The sequence below is a fragment of the Macrotis lagotis genome, chromosome 8, assembly GCF_037893015.1.
Source record: "Macrotis lagotis isolate mMagLag1 chromosome 8, bilby.v1.9.chrom.fasta, whole genome shotgun sequence".
NCBI lineage: Eukaryota > Metazoa > Chordata > Mammalia > Peramelemorphia > Peramelidae > Macrotis > Macrotis lagotis.
In genome coordinates this window covers 174717306-174730840 of record NC_133665.1, presented here as the reverse complement: position 1 = coordinate 174730840, position 13535 = coordinate 174717306, and the positions used below count along the sequence as shown (strand labels likewise).

At 37.3% G+C, this 13535-nt stretch overlaps 1 long non-coding RNA gene across 1 annotated transcript in view; it reads right to left on the bottom strand.

The window, feature by feature from the left end:
- The window catches only part of LOC141496362 (uncharacterized), a 267233-nt gene extending 261864 nt beyond the window's left edge, over positions 1–5369 (bottom strand). The window contains exon 1 of the long non-coding RNA XR_012471040.1: positions 5299–5369. This is a non-coding gene — a long non-coding RNA (uncharacterized LOC141496362). The remainder of the gene's footprint in view (positions 1–5298) is intronic.
- Between the last annotated feature and the right edge of the window lie 8166 nt (positions 5370–13535).

Genomic DNA, 13535 nt, shown 5'->3' with positions numbered 1-13535 from the left:
TTGTCCTGATATAGTATCAGTTTTTTCTGTAGGTACCATATATTTATGAGAAAAGATATTTCCCTATTTCCAATCAGTTTTCTTCAGAGATCTAGGTTAGCTAACTTCTACAGAATTGTTATTCATCTCCTTAACTTCTTTCTCTGGTTGAAGAAATCTGGTTAGATTATCTAGTTTTGAGAAGGGAAAGTTGAAGTCCCCCACTAGTATAGCTTTATTATCTATTTCCTCTTATTCAACTTCTTCAAAAATGTAGATGCCATACCATTTTCTACACGGAATTTTAATATTGAAATAACTTCATGGTATCTTTTTTTTTCTAGGTTTTTTGCAAGGCAAATGGGGTTAAGTGTCTTGCCCAAGGCCACACAGCTAGGTAATTATTAAGTGTCTGAGACCGAATTTGAACCCAGGTCCTCCTGACTCCCGGGCCAGTGCTTTATCCACTGTGCCATCTAGCCACCCCACATGGTATCTTTCAACAAGATAATTTCCTTCTTTACCTCTTTTGACTTTTGACTTTTCTCTGAGATCATGATTGTTACCTCTGCTTTCTTTTCTTCAGCTAAAGCATAATAGATTGTTCTCTTGCTGCTTACCTTTAACCTATTTATATCTTATATCTATCTGCTTCAAATGTGTTTCTTGTAAAAAACATATTGCATTCTGAATTCTGGTTTTTAATCCATTCCATTTTATGGATGAGTTCATCCCATTCACAATAATCATGATAACTGTGTATTTTCTATCTTGCTATTTTCACTTTTTTTATTCTCCCTTTTCTCTTCTACCCTCACCCTTTCATTCCTCACAAATGTTTTATTTCTGAGCACTGCCTTCCCTAATACATTCTCCTCTTTATCAGTCCCCCCTCCCTTCATTATTTCAACCCCTTTTAACTTCCTTATAGGATAGATAGTTTTTAAATATACAAATGAGTATGTTTTATTTCTTCTTTGATACAATTTTGATGAGAGCAAGGTTAGAGCTTTCCCCACTACCCCTACCCCCCATCTTCTCTTTCAATATAATAGCTTTTTAATACCTCTTCTATATGGGATAATTAGTACCATTCAATCTCTCCCCTCCCTCTTCCAGGGCAATTTTCTTAGTCATCCCCTTATTTTGTTTTTTAGGATATCATCCCATCAAAATCACCTTATATCTATATCCTCTTTCAATATATACTACTTCTACTTTCTCTTATAGTAATAAATTTGAGTTATAAGCATTATCTTGCCATATAGAAATATAAACAGTTTAACTTTATTAAATTTCTTATGTTTTCTCTTTCTTGTTTCTTATTTACCTTTTTGTGTTTTCCTTGACTTGTATATTTGGAAGTCATTTTTTTATTTATTCAACTATGATCTTTTAATTAGAAATGTTTGGAAGTCCTCTAGTTCATTCAATATCTATTTTACTCCAGACAGATCATATTTAATTTTTCTGGGTATGTGATTCTTGGTTGTAATCTTAACTCCCTTACCTTCTAATTAGTCCTCTGGTTCGTTAATTTGAAAATTGATAAATCCTGAGCAATCTTTATGTAGTTCCATGATATTTGAATTGTTTATTTTTTGTTTTTTGTGTTTTGGTTTTTGCAAGCCAAAGGGGTTAAGTGGCTTGCCCCAGGTCACACAGCTAAGTAAGTATTAAGTGTCCATGGTCAGATTTGTATTCAGGTCCTCCAGGTTCCATGTCTAGTGCTCTATTTACTTCCCTACCTAGCTGCCCCTGAATCATTTATTTTTGACTGCTTGCAATATTTTTTCCTTGATCTATAAGCTCCAGAATTTGGTTGCAATATTCCTGGTAGATTTTATTGGGGATCTGTAGACAATGATCAGTGGATTTGTTTAATTTCTGTTTTCCCTCTGTTCTAATATATCAGGGCAGTTTTCTTTAATAATTTCTTTTAAAATGTTGTCCAGGCTTTTTTTTTAAACATGGCTTTCAGGTAGTACAATGATTCTTATATTATCGTCCCTGGATCTATTTTCTAGATCAGTTGTTTTTCCAATGAGAACCTTATTTTTCTCCTATTTTTTTCTACTTTATTTTATCATTTCTTAATGTCTCATAGAGTCATTAGTTCCCACTTGTGCAATTCCAATTTTTAAGAAATTATTTTCTTCATTGTATTTTTGTACTTCTTTTTCCATTTGACCAACTCAATCTTTAGGACATTATTGTCTTCGTTAAATTTTTGTCTATCTTTTCCCATCCTATTGACTCTTTTATCACGATTCTATGAATTATTCTCATTTCTCTTCCTATATTTTTCCTTCTACTTCTCTCATGTGTTTTTTAAAATCCTTCTTAAACTCCTCCAAAAATTCCTTTAGGGTTTGAAATCCAATTGCACTTTTCTTTGAGCCTTCAAATGTAGTCATTTTGACACTTGTTCTTTCCATCATCATAGTAATTTTCTATAGTCAAAGGTTTTTTTTTTTATTTTTGGTCAATTTTTTCTGCCTTTTTGTGTGTCTTGGTGTTTCTTGGTGAAAGTTGGACTCTGAGCCTGCACTATCCCAAGCTTTTGATTTGGAGTTTTGGGTCTTAAACCCTGAAATTCAGTGGAAGCCAGCATTAACTATTTGCTTTTTCTGGAGAGTAGGCTTCCCTACTGGTTTGTATTAGAGAGTGAGGTCTCCCAATTGGTTCACTGCCCCCCACCCCCATCTAGTACTAGTGAGCTCCAGGGATGGGTCCTTGCTCCGGGCTGCTATGGTAACAGTCTTTCTGGTGGCTGGCCCTGGAGGAGTGATTTCATTGCTGATCTGCCCAAGGACTGGCTTGCCAAGGAAATTGAGTTGGTCTGCTGGTAAACCCTGGGTAGGGGTTTCTTTATTGGTCAGCAATGGTGTCAAGGCCCTTTTGTGCTGGAGTGGGGTCACTGAGGTGGGGGGCTCTTGCCTAGGGGCTGCTGGCTCACTGGTGGATTGGCTCAGGCTTGGAGCCTTGTGCAGGTTGGCGGCTGCTATTCTTGAGTCTCATTCTTCTCCCACCTCAAGGAGAAGAACCTTTCCTGCTGAGCTGGTAAACTGCTTCCCACTCTTAGAGCAATCCTGAAGTGATATTCTAGCTGTTTGGAGGAGAATCTGGAAGGATTTCAGACGATTCCTTCCTTAGTCTGCCATTTTGGTACTGGAAGTCAAAGTCTCCTTTTGTATAAATTCAATCCTGTTTTTATACCTGACTCATTAGCCCTTACCTTAACCTGTTCTTCTATTCTTTGGATATCCATACTTCATCATCGCCATCCCATATCTCCAAAATTTGATAATGACTTTTCAATCTAATCTGCATTCTAGCTACTTGATAGCAATTGAACTTTAATCTTGAAAATTTTTCTGTCTTCACCCCCCCCAAACCTATAACTATTATTTCCCTCCTAATCCCATGATAGGGAGGGAAAGCAGGTCAATACCTAGCTTATTTGGGTTCCACCCATGGATGGGAATTAAGAGAAATAATCCATTCTTAATATTGACTCATTACTCCAAACAATCAAAAGAGTTACAAGATAAATAGCTATGTCTCATAATTATATGGCAATAATGTATAGTAATTTGTGTGGTAATCAATAGGCTACCCATTTTCTGGGCCCAAGTATTTAGACTATTGATTGCTACATAGAGTAAATTAAAAACTCAAAAAGAGGCATAGATAGGGTCCACATCATTAATGAAAAATAGATTTTGATTTTAAAATAATTATCATTGGCAGCTAGGTGGCTCAGTGAATAAAATGCTGGGCTTGGAGTCAGGAAGACTCATCTCCCTGAGTTTGAATCTTGCCTCAGATGTTTATTGCTGTATGACCCTCAGTAAAGCATTTAACCCTTTGTTTCAGTTTCCTCATTTGTCAAAGGAGCTGGAGAAGGAAATAACAAAACACTCCATTATCTCTGTCAAGAAAAGTCCAAACGAGAAGGATGGATTATGAAGAGCTGGACATGACTGAAACAACTGAAAAACAATTATTAACATAATGGATAATGACAGCTAGCATTTATATAGTGCTTTAGAGTTTGCAAAGCATTTAACATGTGTATAATTTATATGATCCTCACAACAGCCCTGGAAGGTAGGTGCTATTATTTTCATTTTCCAGATAAGTGAACTGAGGCAAAGAGAGGTTAAGTGACTTGCCCAAGGTCACACAACTAGGAAGTACCTGAAGTTGGATTTGAACTCAGGTCTTTTTGCCTCCAGACTCTGTGATTCAGTTCCATGATAGGGAACTTCTATTAGCTTTGAAATGTTAAGACAAAATATAAAAACTGACACAAATGTAATTTGTTTTTCCATATCTAACCCACAATTATGTATTCAATAGAACCTATTGATACAGAGACATAACACTTTCCATGGACATAAGCCCTAAGAAAGAATTTACTTACATAATTTTGATATAAGCACACAAGGTTACTTCCATAATTATCATTAGATTCATTTTTTAAAGTCTTATGTTTATACACATTAACATTTACGATGCAACACTTTCGCTTTCATTGGTCAAACAGACTTTATTTCCATTGCAAGAAATCCACTTGCCATCTGAACACATCCAAGCCAGATACATCACTGTTAGATCTTTCATACTCAAACCCAGGTGACACACAGGAAGCCTTAATTAAAGGCTTCCTGAACGATAACAATATATACAACTGAATTCCAAAGAAGGATTTTTTAAAAAGTAATATCAGACTAAATTACCCGAACCCCTTTATCCAACTTCTGCAATATTCTCCTAACTGATCTCCCTACTTTCAGTCACTTTCCTTTCCTGTATGTCCACCACAAAGCTGCCAAACAATCTTCTTAAAACATAGATATGACCATTTTATTCTCCTGTTCAAGAAACTTTGTTGACTCTCTGTTGCCTCCAGGATAAAAAAAAAAACTCCTCATACTATTACTCAAAACCCCTAAATGGTTTCAACTCAAGTTACCTTCCCAGACTTAATTCACATCATTTTCCATTTACAATGGGAACCTTGACTTGTCCGACTGTTAATAATCTTGATATATTTTGCATAATGGCAGGATAAGATTCTCCCTGTCGCTGCCTCCAGAAGTTCCCAAAAATACACGATTACACTTTCCTGCCTAAAATGGCTTCATACTCACTAGATCCTTGACAACTTCATCAACTTCCAAAATTCTACTGGGTAAGATTCTCTTCTAGTCACTCTGTCTAGTATTTAAAGATGACACCTGTCTCACTGTGTTGGTCTTTACTGTTGACCATCCTTGGGTACAAGCAAAATAAACAGAGGAACAGACCTACCTCATCATAGATGCTGTCATTTCTGCTAAAGTCTTCAGCCTTCCTGGGAAGTATATGGACATGAACATGCTAAAAAGGAAAAAAGAAAAAAAAAGACATGATTATCTCTTTTTATATGTTACAATTTGACAGTGATGTTTCATGAAGTCCAATTACTGTATATTGGTTCCCACTGTATTATTTTTCAGGGGAAGAAAACATTCATCTACTCTAAGTGAATCTGAAATCTGCTGAGTAGAGAGAACAAAAATAAGCAAGAACACGTTGTTGATGGTATACATGAACTTTGGAATGGAACACCAGGAAGTAGAGGTGGGCTCAGTGGAATTATTTCCAGTTGTCATTCAGGGTAATACTTAGGCAGAGCATGGAGATGACAGCATGCCTTAAAAAAATAAAATAAAAATGGATGTCCGTGAGTTTGAGACTGACAGGAAATGAGAACTGGTGAATCTTAATTTACATAAAAAGGGAATTAGCGAATGTGGGAGGTAGGAAATGTGGACAAAGTCCTAAGGAATGACAGAGGAGGATTCCTTGGACTCTGTCTGTTTTCTTCAGCCTGCCAAAACACACTCAGGTCATAGACTTGGTAATGCTATTATACTGAGAACATGAATCAAGGCAGCCAGCATAGCTAATCGAATATATTTTTCAAGTCTAAAATGCCATTTGAAAGTTTCACTTCCAGTACATATTCTATTGTACCTTGGTGGAAGTTAAACCTTATTCATGCCCTTGAGCCATGTTCTAGCATGTATTATGAATCCTGGGGAGAAATGTGATAATGAAAAGGCCGAATATGGAGTTGGGGACAAAGACTCAGACGACCCTTCCCCATCTCTCCCGCCACCCCTTTCTGATTACTCCTCCTAGGCTCAGAATTCTCACCAAGGCAGCCCGCAGAATTCAAGATTAAGTTTCTATGTGGCTTCACTGCACAACAAGGAAAAAATGATATGCTATTAAAATTGGAGTCATGAGGGAAACAGTGCCAAGGTGAACAGAGCAGATAATAGCTCCATTTGAGGAGAGTCCCTAAGAGGGACTTTTTTTTTTTGGATCAGCAAATCCAGATTCTACTGCTGCTGTTTATTAGGAGCTAAGTTACAAAGCTCATAGGAGTTTGGGGGAGAAATCCAGTGAAGGAAACAAAGTCAGCAATCACTCTGAGAATACCCCAACAGGAAAGTATGCAGGGAAGGGGATAAGTAGAAGTGAATTCAAGCCTGGATAAAATGTTGGACCTGGTGTGGGGAAGTTCGGAGTTCAAATCCTGTCTCAGAGTAGTTTCAATTTTCTCATCTGTCATCTTGATAGAGATAATAATAGCCCCTATTTTCATAGGACACTTTTCATCCACTTATAATACAGGCAGAGTGCTTTGCCACCCTTTCAAGTATATTATTATTCTTATCATTATCATTGCCATTGTTGCTGCTGTTACTGTTATTTGAGGTTTGGAAAAGGCACAGCCACCAGAGATCTATCCCTCCTGAAAGCTCCCAGGCAAAAGCATAATAAAAAGAGCCTAAGTAGCACTATTAACCCTGGATAACTCTATGGCACTTTACACTTTCAGAAGCACTTCCCTTCATTCTTACCAGTTATTAATATTATTATTATTATGTCTCTCGGTCCTCTTTTGAACAGTTCAAGATAGAATTTATGATTCTTTTCATACCTACCTTCTAAAAGTATAATGTAGTGGATTGATCATGAATTGTATATCAAAAAACCCCGATTCAAATTCTCTCTCTGATACCTACTAGCTGTGCACCTTTCGGCAAGTCATTTAATCCCTTAGTTTCCTTATCTGTAAAATGAGAAGGGTTAGACTAGGTGATCTCTAAGAACCATTCCAGCTCTAAATCTGATTCCTATTTTATAGGTGAAGAAATTGAGGCACAATAACTGTGTGATGTGATTCAGAGTCAATTAGGTGGTACAGTAGGTAGGGTGTTGTACTTGGGTTCAAATCCTTTCTCAGACATTCACCTAGTTACATACCTTCCAGCACACCACTTAACCTCTGTCCCCTATACTTTTCTCAACAGCAAAATGGGAATAATAGCACTTTCCTTGCAGGACTGTGGTGAGGCTTGAATGATATAATAATGACGATGTTTGTCCTTCATTCTTGAAGAAGACCATGACATCAGGGGAGGTGAAGCCATGACAAGAAAGGGAATTGGATTTGAGTGAGGGAAGCTGTGCTAAGTCACCAGTCTCACTTTCTCTTCCACAACCATCTAGGTCCAGTGACTAAATATGGATCAGGATGACTGGAAATGGCCCTGGAAGTAAGGAAATCAGGGTTAAATGACTTGCCCAAGGTCACATAGCTAGTAAGTGGCAAGTGTCCGAGGCTGCATATTAACCCAGGTCCTCCTGACTCCAACAGTAGCTCCATGGGTCACTCAGTTGCCCTCCAAAATAATAATACTAAGTGATAAGAATAAATAAGAATGATAATAAGTGCTAATAATAATGATGATGAACGAGCATAAGCTTCTTGTAAGCAGGAAACCTTGTATTTCCCTCAGCACCTAGCTCATTATTCTACAGAGAACAAAAGCTTCATGAACATTCGCTGAATTGAATTAATTTTATTTAATTATTTAATTTAATTTTGCTATTTAATTAAATGGTGGGGCTAGAGAAGATCTTGGAAGTAATCAAGTAAAATCCCTTCAATCTATACCTGTGCTTCTACTGATATTATGAGTCTTTTATAGAGAGTGAACTAGACTCCAAGTTCCCTGCCTCCCTCTAAAAGGTATCGTGCTCTATGAGCAAAGCAGAATTGAGTAGTTCAAAAGAAAGGTAAGTTGTACAAATTTAGAATCATTTTTACTCCAAATGTTCATATGGCCCATTTGTGCCCAATTTTTGGTAGAGCATCTTGAGATCATATTGGTTTGATCAGCCACAGTCAGTTTGACACATTGTACTTTAACCCCAATGTAGTGATGTCATGTTGGGCCTCTTCAACCCCAAAGGACAGCAATCAACCAACTCTGTACCATTTCTCCACTATGCTATACCCAGGATAACTCTAGTTCAGAGCTTGGGAAAATAAATTCATATCATAAATAATCAAGAAATAAATTAAAAAAAATGTTCAGTTATCCAGCTCCAATCTAAGACTTACAGTCCAGGACTACAGCAAATGATGCTGAGTACACACTATTTTGCAGCATCCCAAATCCCTAATCTTGTACTTTCTGGTCCACCTGGAACTCTTACTCATTGCGGGGTGGTCAATAGCATTCTGTTCTCAAACTTAGGCCGGCATGAAATCCCTACCAGCTGCTCTTTTTCCACATAAGAGAAACCAGAAGCATTGCTACTCTCAGGAGAATGCCTCAGTATAGCTAATGCAAGAATAAAATTAGTAATCTGTGAAAAGACACAGACAACTGTAGTGTGCTCTGACCCTGTTTGTCATTGATTTCTACTCAGAATATCAACAGTGTAGAGATGGATGGCATGAGGCTACCTTTAATGAAAAGGGGAGCTTTCCATATGGGTATAGGTTGACCTACTCTTGATGGAAAACTAAGAGACAAACTCAATAGCTAATATCTACTTCATTTAAATTAGTCTGCTAACTGTGCCTTAGCCAACACAATCACCAGCACCCAATTTGGATTTTTTTCTCTGGTGGTTCCATGTTGAGACTAGACTCTTCCTCATTGCTGTCTCTTAAAATTCCTAGCTTCCTTCAAAGTCCAGTTCAAGAGTGATAAGCTTTACAAACTCTTTTTTTTTAAATCACCATCACCACCATTTATTAGTTCTAGGGCCTTTTTGAAATACCTTCAAATAAATCCAAATACACTTGCCCTCTTCCAAAATAAGGGACCAACCACTACAAGACAAAAGGACCTTTCCATCTGCCTCTGGTTTAAACTTTCCCTGTGTATTATTTGCTCTGTTAGAATAGGTACTTTTGTCTTGACAGCAACAGATCTCTTGCTTTTCTATTTGTGCTCATTCATGCAACATTGGGAAGGGAAAGGGGGAGGGAAATAAACATTTCTATATAGTCTACAATATGCCGAACATTCAACAAAATGCTTTTTACAAGCATCTCATTTGATTAGTAAAAACCTAAAGGCATCATTCATTCATTTATTTATTCACATGTTCATGTGCATTATCTCTGTAATAATGCTAATATTTATATAGTATTTTCAGGTTGGCAAAGCATTTGCTCTTCACATTCTCATTTGATCTTCACAACAACCATGTGATTTGAGTAAGTTTTAGTATTATTCCCATTTTATAGGGAAAGAAAACAAACTGAGAAAAGTTGTGACTTGCCCAAGGCCACACAGGTAGGTATTAAACTGAGATCTTTCTGAGTCCAAAGCAAATACTTTTTTTTTTTACTGTGCCATCTAGCATTCATTCCATAGAATGTAAGCTCCCTAAGGGTAAATATTTTATTCCAAGATCAAAGACAAGTCCTTTTACCAAGTGTTTGCTTCAGAGCTGTTTCTGTAATGATACTGAAATGAATAACTTATAGATTTGGAGAAATACCAAGCCGGGGGTTAATAGTTGTGCTTTGAGAACCAAGACTCTACTCCTGAGTTACATTGATGGATCATGAATGCCATGGAGCTTTCATGATGTATTAGCTCAGTATAACATCTGGGCATTGTGGTTCTGAAGACAGATGTTTGAGTCCCAACTCTGCTGAGGATACAAAGAAGCATCCAGCCTTTGGGCACTTTTACATTTTAAATTGTGAAAATTAAGACCTTTTCAAGTCATAAAAAAGGGGGAAGATTGAAGCTAAATGTCTAGAAAGTTGTATCCCACTCAGAGGACCTGGTAATTTGCCATTTTCTTCGGCCTTTCATCCTTATATGGTGGGGAAAAGCCTTTGTTCCCTTTCCTGTAGCACTCTCTTGATAGGCATACAAGCTAAAAAGGGTAGGTGGCCATGTGAGTCCTTTTCCTCCCTTTCTAAGTGGTTAGCTGTTGCTACAGTTAATCATAATAACAATAATAGCAATAATTTATATAGTAATTTAAAGTTTGCAGAGTGCTTTATCCCTATTATCTCATTTGTTCTTCACAACAGTCTTGAAGGTAGGTCCTATTACTGTGCCCATTTTACAGGTAAGAAAATTAAAGTAAACAGAGACTTCAGTGACTTGTCTGGATCACATAACAGGGTGCTTGAGACTAGATTTGAACTCAGGTCTTCTGAGTTCCACTGAGGGCACTCACATTTCAAAGCACCAGCCAAGTACCCAAATGTTCAGAGTACTGTGCAAATAAACAGGGTGAGACTTTTTTCTTAAGGAAAAAAAAAGCAACTTTATAGTCACTTCTAAAGAGTTCTACAGCAGATCAATCAAATTAGAGATTTGATGGAAAAGAAGATAAATCACCAGGTAATCAGAAAATCACAGATTTAAAACCTCCAGGGATCTTAAGGGAATATTTTTCCCCCACCTGGTTACTTTATAGGTGTGCAAAAAGAAGTTCAGTGACTTTCTCAGGGCTCTTGCCTGAGAGCTGAGGCAGGATTTGACCCCTGGCCATCCTAACTCTGTATCTCTAGTCACTAACCCAGGCATCCCCAAAAGAGAAACATCAGTAGATGTAGGCCAGTCTGAAGAGTAATACCTAGTGCCAACCCAGTCTTTTGTTTGTTGCAGTTTTCTTGTACAATGAATAAATGATGTATTCATTGTACAAGAAAACTGCAGAGTTGAACAAATATTTTTTTTTAATGAAGTGCTGATTGGCATACGGACCACTTATTATACTCAGTGGGGAATGGGGACATTTTCATGGTTTGTTCACCTTTACTCTGCCAATGATATTTCTATAAGACCGTAATGTAGCATAAGAAAACATATTCACTTGGTTTAAAAACAAATCACTTTGGGGAAGTTGGGGGATGAAGTAATCACAATCAATTAAGAAGGCAGGTGCTTGATTGGAGAACTTGGCTTTTCATATACATATATATATACACACACACACACACACACACACACACACACACACATATTCCATTGGAATGAATAGAACCAATATGAGAAATTTCCCTACTGTTTGTGTAATAGACCTAAGCAGGAACAGGGAGAGTCAATTATACCTCAAGTGGCTCCTTCGTTTTTTCTTTGCTAAATGAGTTAAAGGGAAGCAGAGCAGGAGAACAAATATCATGTGGAGACAAACATCTGGGCTTGGGGAACATATATCCCCCCACTTCTACCACACAAGTGTCTCCACTTTTTTTTAATGTCTTGGGTTTTTTCCCTGTGGTAAGCTCTTAATTCTGAAATTACAACAGGGCTTCCATGTTGTATAAACACAGAAGTGACTTTTATTTCCAGGTTGAGCAACCAACAGAATCATTTATAGGATCCAAGAGATTATATCCAGTTGTAAAAGGCATTTACCCTTTATGGAGGCAGCTCACTGTGCTGTGTGGTTTTTTGCCTTATGGAAACCAATAGGCAACTTCCTAGTCCAAAGACTCCTAGCTGAATAATCTCATTTCAAAAATATTGATATCTCCTGTCTATATATCACCCTTATTCCCTGACAGATCCTTCCCTTCCCTTGCCCAGAGGAATTCCTTAACACAAAACTAAAAAGAAATGGGAGGGAAAAAAAAAGTTCAGTAAAATTAGCTGCAAGTAAGCACTTAGGAAAGACTTTATTCCTCCCTTCCTCACTCCCTCCCTTCCTTTTATTTTCTTATTCTTTTCACCAATCTTTCCTCTCTTCTTCTTTCCTTTCCTCCTTTTTTACCTTTCTTCCTTTTTTTCCTTATGATCTTTTCTCCCTCTTTCCTTCTTTTTTTTTCTTTCTTTCCTAAAATATGGAACCCAGAACAAACAAAAAAGGATTGGTTTTTTGTACAGACCATTCTACATAGCTGAATGGCTGGGTCATTGTGTTCTACCAATCAGTATATACGGAGGGCAGATAATTGAAGAGGTACAAAGAGTTGATTCCAGGACTAAGAGGAAGATTACATTTCTGCAGAGCATTCAATGATCTCAATATGTTCTCTGACATTAAAACCCATCTCTTAAAATTATAGATACACAGAGCTCTAGTGCTCTGAGGGGTCTTTGAGTTCCTTCCTTTCTTTACATACGTGGTACCTGAAGCTCACAAAGGTTAAATGCTTGGTCTAATAGGTACTTAATAATAGAACCAGAATCTCCAGTCAGGTCCTGTGACTCCAAGGTCAATGTTCTTTCTATTTCTTTCCTTGGGGGCTGTGTGACAACACATGTTGAGGTAACACCATCTCCCAAGCATGTGGTCAAGCTGACAAAAGAGACTCTTACAAGAAAAAAACATGCAAACTATGGTCTCTTTCTAATGAGTGTCATACAAGAAGAGGTGGGAAAGGTCTGAGTCATGGAACATGTGGTCTCAAAAAGACATTGGGGCTGGACAGCTTCTAGAGTATAGATCAGTGATAAAAGCTGGACAGTCACCCATTACAAAAGAAATCTAGAAAGACTTCTAGCATTCTGGAGAGATCCTCATAAATAATAAGGATAATAATTGCATAGAATGAGAAAGCTTAGAAATGAAGTGATTTACATGACTAATATGGAAATATATTTTATATGATTGCATGTATATAAACTGTATCAAATTGTTTAATGACCTGGGGAGGGAGGAGGGAGAAAATTTGGAAATCAAATTTCTTTTAAATAAATGTCAAAAATTGTCTTTACATGTAATTAGGAAAAAATAAAGTTATTAAAAATACTTTTAGCAGGGAGGCTAGGTGGCACAGTGGATAGAGCACCGGCCCTGGAGTCAGGAGGACCTGAGTGCAAATCCGGCCTCAGACACTTAATAATTACCTAGATGTGTGGCCCTGGGCAAGCCACTTAACCCCATTTGCCTTGCAAAAAAAATCCTAAAAAAAATACTTTTAGCAATAAAGATTTTGGCATAAATTTTAAAAATGTGATTTGTCCTAATGGTAGAATCTTAGAATTAGAGCTAGAGGGGACTTCAGAGATCTAATTGACTCTGTTTTACAAATGAGGAAATTGAGATAGAGATATGAAGTGACTTGCTAATGGTCATATGTGTGGGATCATAAGATCACAGATTTAAAGCTAGACAGAATGTAGTCTAGATGCCTCATTTTATTCATTGCAAAACTGAGGTTTAGGGAGATTATGTGACTTGCCCAAAGCCCCACAGGGGGTAAGTAGCAGAAACAC